We start from the raw sequence: 5,392 nt of genomic DNA, 5'->3' as shown, positions 1-5,392 counted from the left end.
CTGCCAGTGTCATTTGGCCATGAAATGCTGTGAGTGTTCACTATAATAATGTACACTCAGATAGAAATAAGGGTTGAAGAAATATTCTGCAAAGGAAATCCATGAGGTCTGACTTCCATAGTAATTAATAGGTAGTATCCAACCTATTCACTTGAAATAATTCCCACATGCAACAGACTAAGTGTGTCCCCCACCAAAAAAATGTATATGCTGAAATCCTGACCCTTAATGTCATGTGGGGCCTTTGGAAGGCAGTTAGGTCACGAGAAAGGGGCCCTCATGACTAGGACAAGTGCTCTTATAAAAGACCCCAGAGTGTTTCTGTCTCTCTTTCTGTCTCTGTCTCTCTCTGTCTCTGTCTGGCTGTCTCTGTCTCTCTCTTTTTTTCCTCTCTCTCTCTCTCTCTCTCTCTCTCTCTCTCTCTCTTTTTTTTCCTCTCTCTCTCTCTCTCTTCCCCCACGTGAAAATGCAAGAGGATGGTCATCTGCAAACCAGGATTGGTTAGCAGAACCTCAGCACTGTCATGCTGAGGCCCCTTTCTCATGAAGGGGCCTTTTCTTCTTTCTTTGCTAGCCTCATATGCAAGTAATTATTTTTGATAAATTGATGCTAAAATGGTTCTAGCTTTGAGAATTGCATGTTCTGCCAACAAACAAACATGACGCATTCTAGAATTGTAAATTCTTGAAAGTGTTGGCTTGTGATCTTTACCTTTCATGAGGGCCCCTTTCTCATGATCTAACTGCCTTCCAAAGGCCCCACATGACATTAAGAGTCAGGATTTCAGCATGTACATTTTTTTTGCTGGGGGACATACTTAGTCTGTTGCATGTGGGAATTATTTCAAGTGACTAGGTTGGATACTACCTATCAGGCCTCATGGATTTCCTGGCAAATTCATTTCTGGATGCCAGACCTGTGGATGCCTTGATCTCAGCCTTCCTATGGTCTCCAGAACTGTGAGAAGTAAATGGTTGTTATTTAAACCATCAGTTTATGGTGTTTATAAATAGCAGCCAAGCTAAGACACAAGAGTATCCTGTAACTTCATGGGTTTTCATATTTCCTTTACCTGCTTTTCTTTCTCCTTAAAAAAGTTCTGCTGCAGCATCAAACCCTTCACTCTGCACTCCCATTTCCATACACTCCTGTGGCACATGTGCGGACCTCAGAGGACAAGTTGGTATGCTTCGAGAAGTACTGAGTGAATGCCTCTGAAGCACTTACCATGCAGGAATCATTAGTGAGCCACTCAAACATGCCTCCTCTACTTCTGAGGAAAGAATATACAACAGAAGATCACAAACAAGTAAATTACGTTACTAATAAGGTACCATAGAAAAAGGAGCTGTGGAGGAGGCCAAGGGAGTGAGGTGGATTGGGGCATGGAGGATGTTCAGGCTGCACCTCCCAGAATGGTGTAAGGTTCTGCGATGGGAGCAAGATGTGGAAGAAGGAGGGGGAGTTAATGCTGAAGATCCTGGAATAAAAGCATTCTCAGGAGAGGGAGAAGCTAGCAAAGGCCCTCTAGCAGAGGCATGCCTTGCAAATTTGAGAAAGCACCAAGAGGCCAGCAAGTCTGGAGTAAAGTGCGCCAGCAATGAGGAAGGAGAAGAAGGGGTGAAGCAGGAAGCAATGATTTGGTAGGGGCTGTGGGCCATTACAAAGACTGGCTAATACCCCAAGTGAAACAGGTAAGACTAGAATGAAATGGCTAAGAGTGGACTTCTGAGTACAAGAGAGACATGAGCTTACTGAATTTTGCAGGATTTGCTCATGCCACCATGTTGAGAATAGATCTGTAGTGGGGCCAAGACAAAAGCAGAAAAACCTGCTGAGAGATTATTACGGGTAAGAGATGATGTTGCCGCAGGCCAGAAGAGTGGCAGTGAAGGAAGGGAATTTCTGGATTTAGAGCCATGATGGATCCTAGATGGGATAAAGAGACAGAGAGGAGCCAAGACAGATTCCTGGAGTTTTATCTTGAGCAACTGCTATAATGGAGTTATCATGAACTAAGAAGGAAAGAAAGAAACAGGCTAGAATTGAAAGAGCAAAAGTTAAAGAAAGATTATAGATATGTTTGCTGTCTGTAAAACTTTCCATTGATAATTTCTGATAAGATGGAGCAAACACAGGAGGTGTACACTAGAACAGAAATAGGCTTTCACTCACAAGGAAAGTGGGTGTTGGTGATTTGAAAGAAAGCTTGGGATTGAGTAGAGGGGCACATTTGAGAAATGCTTCATTTCTCAACTCTCCTGATGTCACAGACAATGCTGCAAGAAAGAAGAAAAAAGAGAAATCATTGTCTCCAAGTGGAAAAATGATTTAGAGAAATTAGACTCAGAATATGGACTTTTTAAATTCCTGAAATGATTTGCTTATATTTGCCTTTTTATAAATAGCATATGATTAAAATATGATTTTTTAAAATCTAAGATTAAAGGTTGTCAATAAATATAAAATAATTTTAGTGATTAAATCATTGTGTAATAGTTTATCAATTTTTCTTAGTGATTTAAAAAGATTTATTTTAATTAGATGCAACTAAATAGGGTGGTTATATCACTAATCACTTAAAATAAATCAGGGATATAGAAATAATGTACATGGATCTTTTCACCCTTTCAGCAATCTTATGGAGTCATTAGCATAATGTTACCTCTTTCTAGAAAACGTTTAACATACTAAAAAAAACCCTTACATATCTTTTGTATGACTCATACAATCTTTGCATATTTTTTAAAAACAATCATTATTTAACATGGGCACAGCTAGGAAATATTGAGATTTAAGTTTCATACCTCTGCAATAAAGATAATACTGCCATAAAGCAAGTTAGAAAGATGTATCTGGTATCATAGTACATATAAAATATGTATATATTATAGTCTATTAAGTGTGTAATAGCATTATGTCTTTTTAAAAAACTATGCTCATACCTTAATTAAAAATCGTGACCAACCACCTGAACCTTTGTCAAGTTGTAATCATTTTGTTGAGGGGCAATGATTGCTGCCTACAGATCAGATGACAGCTGAAGGCTGAGGTGGTTGGCAACTTCTTCAAACAATGAACATTCAAATCCAACAATGATATACACTTCCTTTCACAAGAGATTTATGTGTCATATGCAATACCATTTGACAGGCAGTATTTTACCCACATAATTTTCAAAATCGAAGTCAATCCCCTCAAACCCTGCCACTGCTTTATCAACTAAGTTCAGGCTTTATTCTAATTCTTTTGTTGTCATTTCAACAATGTTCACAGTATGTTCACCAGGAGTAGATTCCATCTCAAGAAAGCAGTTTCTTTGCTTACACAGATGCAACTCCTCACCCATTAAAGTTTTATGGTGAGATGGCAGAAATTGAGCCACATCTTCAGACTCCACTTCTAATTCTAGTTCTCTATTTCCCACCCCGTCATTACTTCCTCCACTGAAGTCTCAAATTCCTCCAAGTCATTCACATAATTTCCTTTGTGTTAATAAAATCAAATACATTAATGTCAACATTTGGACCTCTTTCCGTGAATCACAAATGTTCCCAATGGTCTCTAGAACGGTGAAGTTTTTTCCATGTTTTCAATTTACTTTTCCCAGATCCATCAAAAGAACCACTATGGATGTCAACTATAGACATGATGAAATGTATTTCTTTTTTTTTTTTTTTTTTTTTTTTGCCAGGGAAGCACTTATTCTACTGAGCCATCTCCCAGCCCCCTGGGCGTGTGTGTGTGTGTGTGTGTGTGTGTGTGTGTGTGTGTATTTCTTTAATAAGACTTGAAAATCAAAAGTACTTTTTGATAAATGGCTACAGGATGGATGTTTTGTTAGCAGACATGAAAACAAAAACAACATTAATCTCATCCATCTCAGTCAGAAATCTTAGGTAACTAGGTGCACTGTCAATAAACAGTAATATTTTGAAAGAAATCTTTCTTTTTCTGAGCAGTAGGTCTCAATCATGGATTTAAAATATTCAGAAAGCCATAGTGTAAACATATGTGCTGTCATCCAGGCTTGTGCCATCTAAAGAGCTTGTTGTACCATCTAAGGAGGGCCAGCCAGGTAGCTCAGCAGATTAAAGCACCCGCTTAGGCAGACACAGGGGCTTAGGGTTCAATCCTGGCCTGCCCTGCCAGCCCTGCCAGCCCTGCCCCTGGGGCATGCTGAGACAGTGAATGAGACTGGGTGTGGTGGCACACACCTATCATCCCAGCATTTGGGAAGTTGAAAATCAGGAAGGATCACTACAAGTCCAATCTGTGTAGTGAGACCCTGTAGACCCTATACTAAATACATAAAATAAATAAAATAAAGAGCACAAGAGAGTAGATGTAGTATTAATTCTTTTTTTTTTTAAATCTTAGCAGTAATAGTGAATCAAATTGGTTTTATTACTTTTTTTTTGTGGTACTGGGGATTGAACTCAGGACCTTGCGCTTGTCAGGCAAGCACTTATTCTACTGAGCTATCTCCCCAGTCCTAAGTATTAATTCTTGATGACTTGGGCTTTTAAGAATGGTAAATGACCATTAGCTTTAACTGAGGCTATCTGCTGCCATTGGCCCTGGCCAGGAAAATTAGCTGCCCTTTAAAATTTCCCTGGCTATGGAAGTTTTGGTTTGTATCTTCATGTAATAGAACACTGTTTCATCTATGTGAAATATCTGTTTACTGTAGCTGTCTTCAATTACCTTAGCTAGATCTTTACTATCTATCATCCCAGCTAAAATCTAGATGTCACATGGCTTCTATATCACCACTTGCTTCATGTTATACTTTGACATTACGGTGATGGATTCTTTCCTTAAACCTCAAGAACCAACCTGTGCTACCTTCAAACTGTTCTTCAGCAGCTTCTTTACCTTTTTCCCTCTTCATAGAATTGCAGAGTTGGGCCTTGCTGTGGATTAGGCTTTGGCTTGAGGCAATGTTGTGGTTGGTTTGATCTTCTATTTAGACAACTAAAACTTTTCCACATCAGCAATAAAGCTATTATACTTTCTAATCATATGCCAGGTCAGTAGAGTGGCACTTTTACAGTAATTTCTTTTAAGAACTTCTTCTTTGTAATCACAACTTGGCCAAGTGACATAAGAGGTCTACCTTTCCATCTGTCTTGGATTTCTACATAGTTTCCCCCAATAAGCTTGTTTCTAGCTTTTGATTTAAAGTGAAAGACTTGTGACTCTTTTCATAAAACTCTTGAGTTCCCTAGAACTTATAAGCCATTGTAGAGTTGTTAATTGGTCCAGTGTCAATATTGTGTATCTCACGGACCAGAGAAGCCAAAGAGAGGGAGAGAGATAAGGGAATAGCTAGTCAGTGAAGCAGTCAGCACACAGACAATATTTGTTAAGATGACCTCTTTTTTTTTTT

This window comes from Octodon degus, unplaced genomic scaffold (genome assembly GCF_000260255.1).
Source record: "Octodon degus isolate 3935 unplaced genomic scaffold, OctDeg1.0 scaffold00016, whole genome shotgun sequence".
Lineage (NCBI taxonomy): Eukaryota > Metazoa > Chordata > Mammalia > Rodentia > Octodontidae > Octodon > Octodon degus.
Note: the sequence above shows the minus strand (reverse complement) of the source record.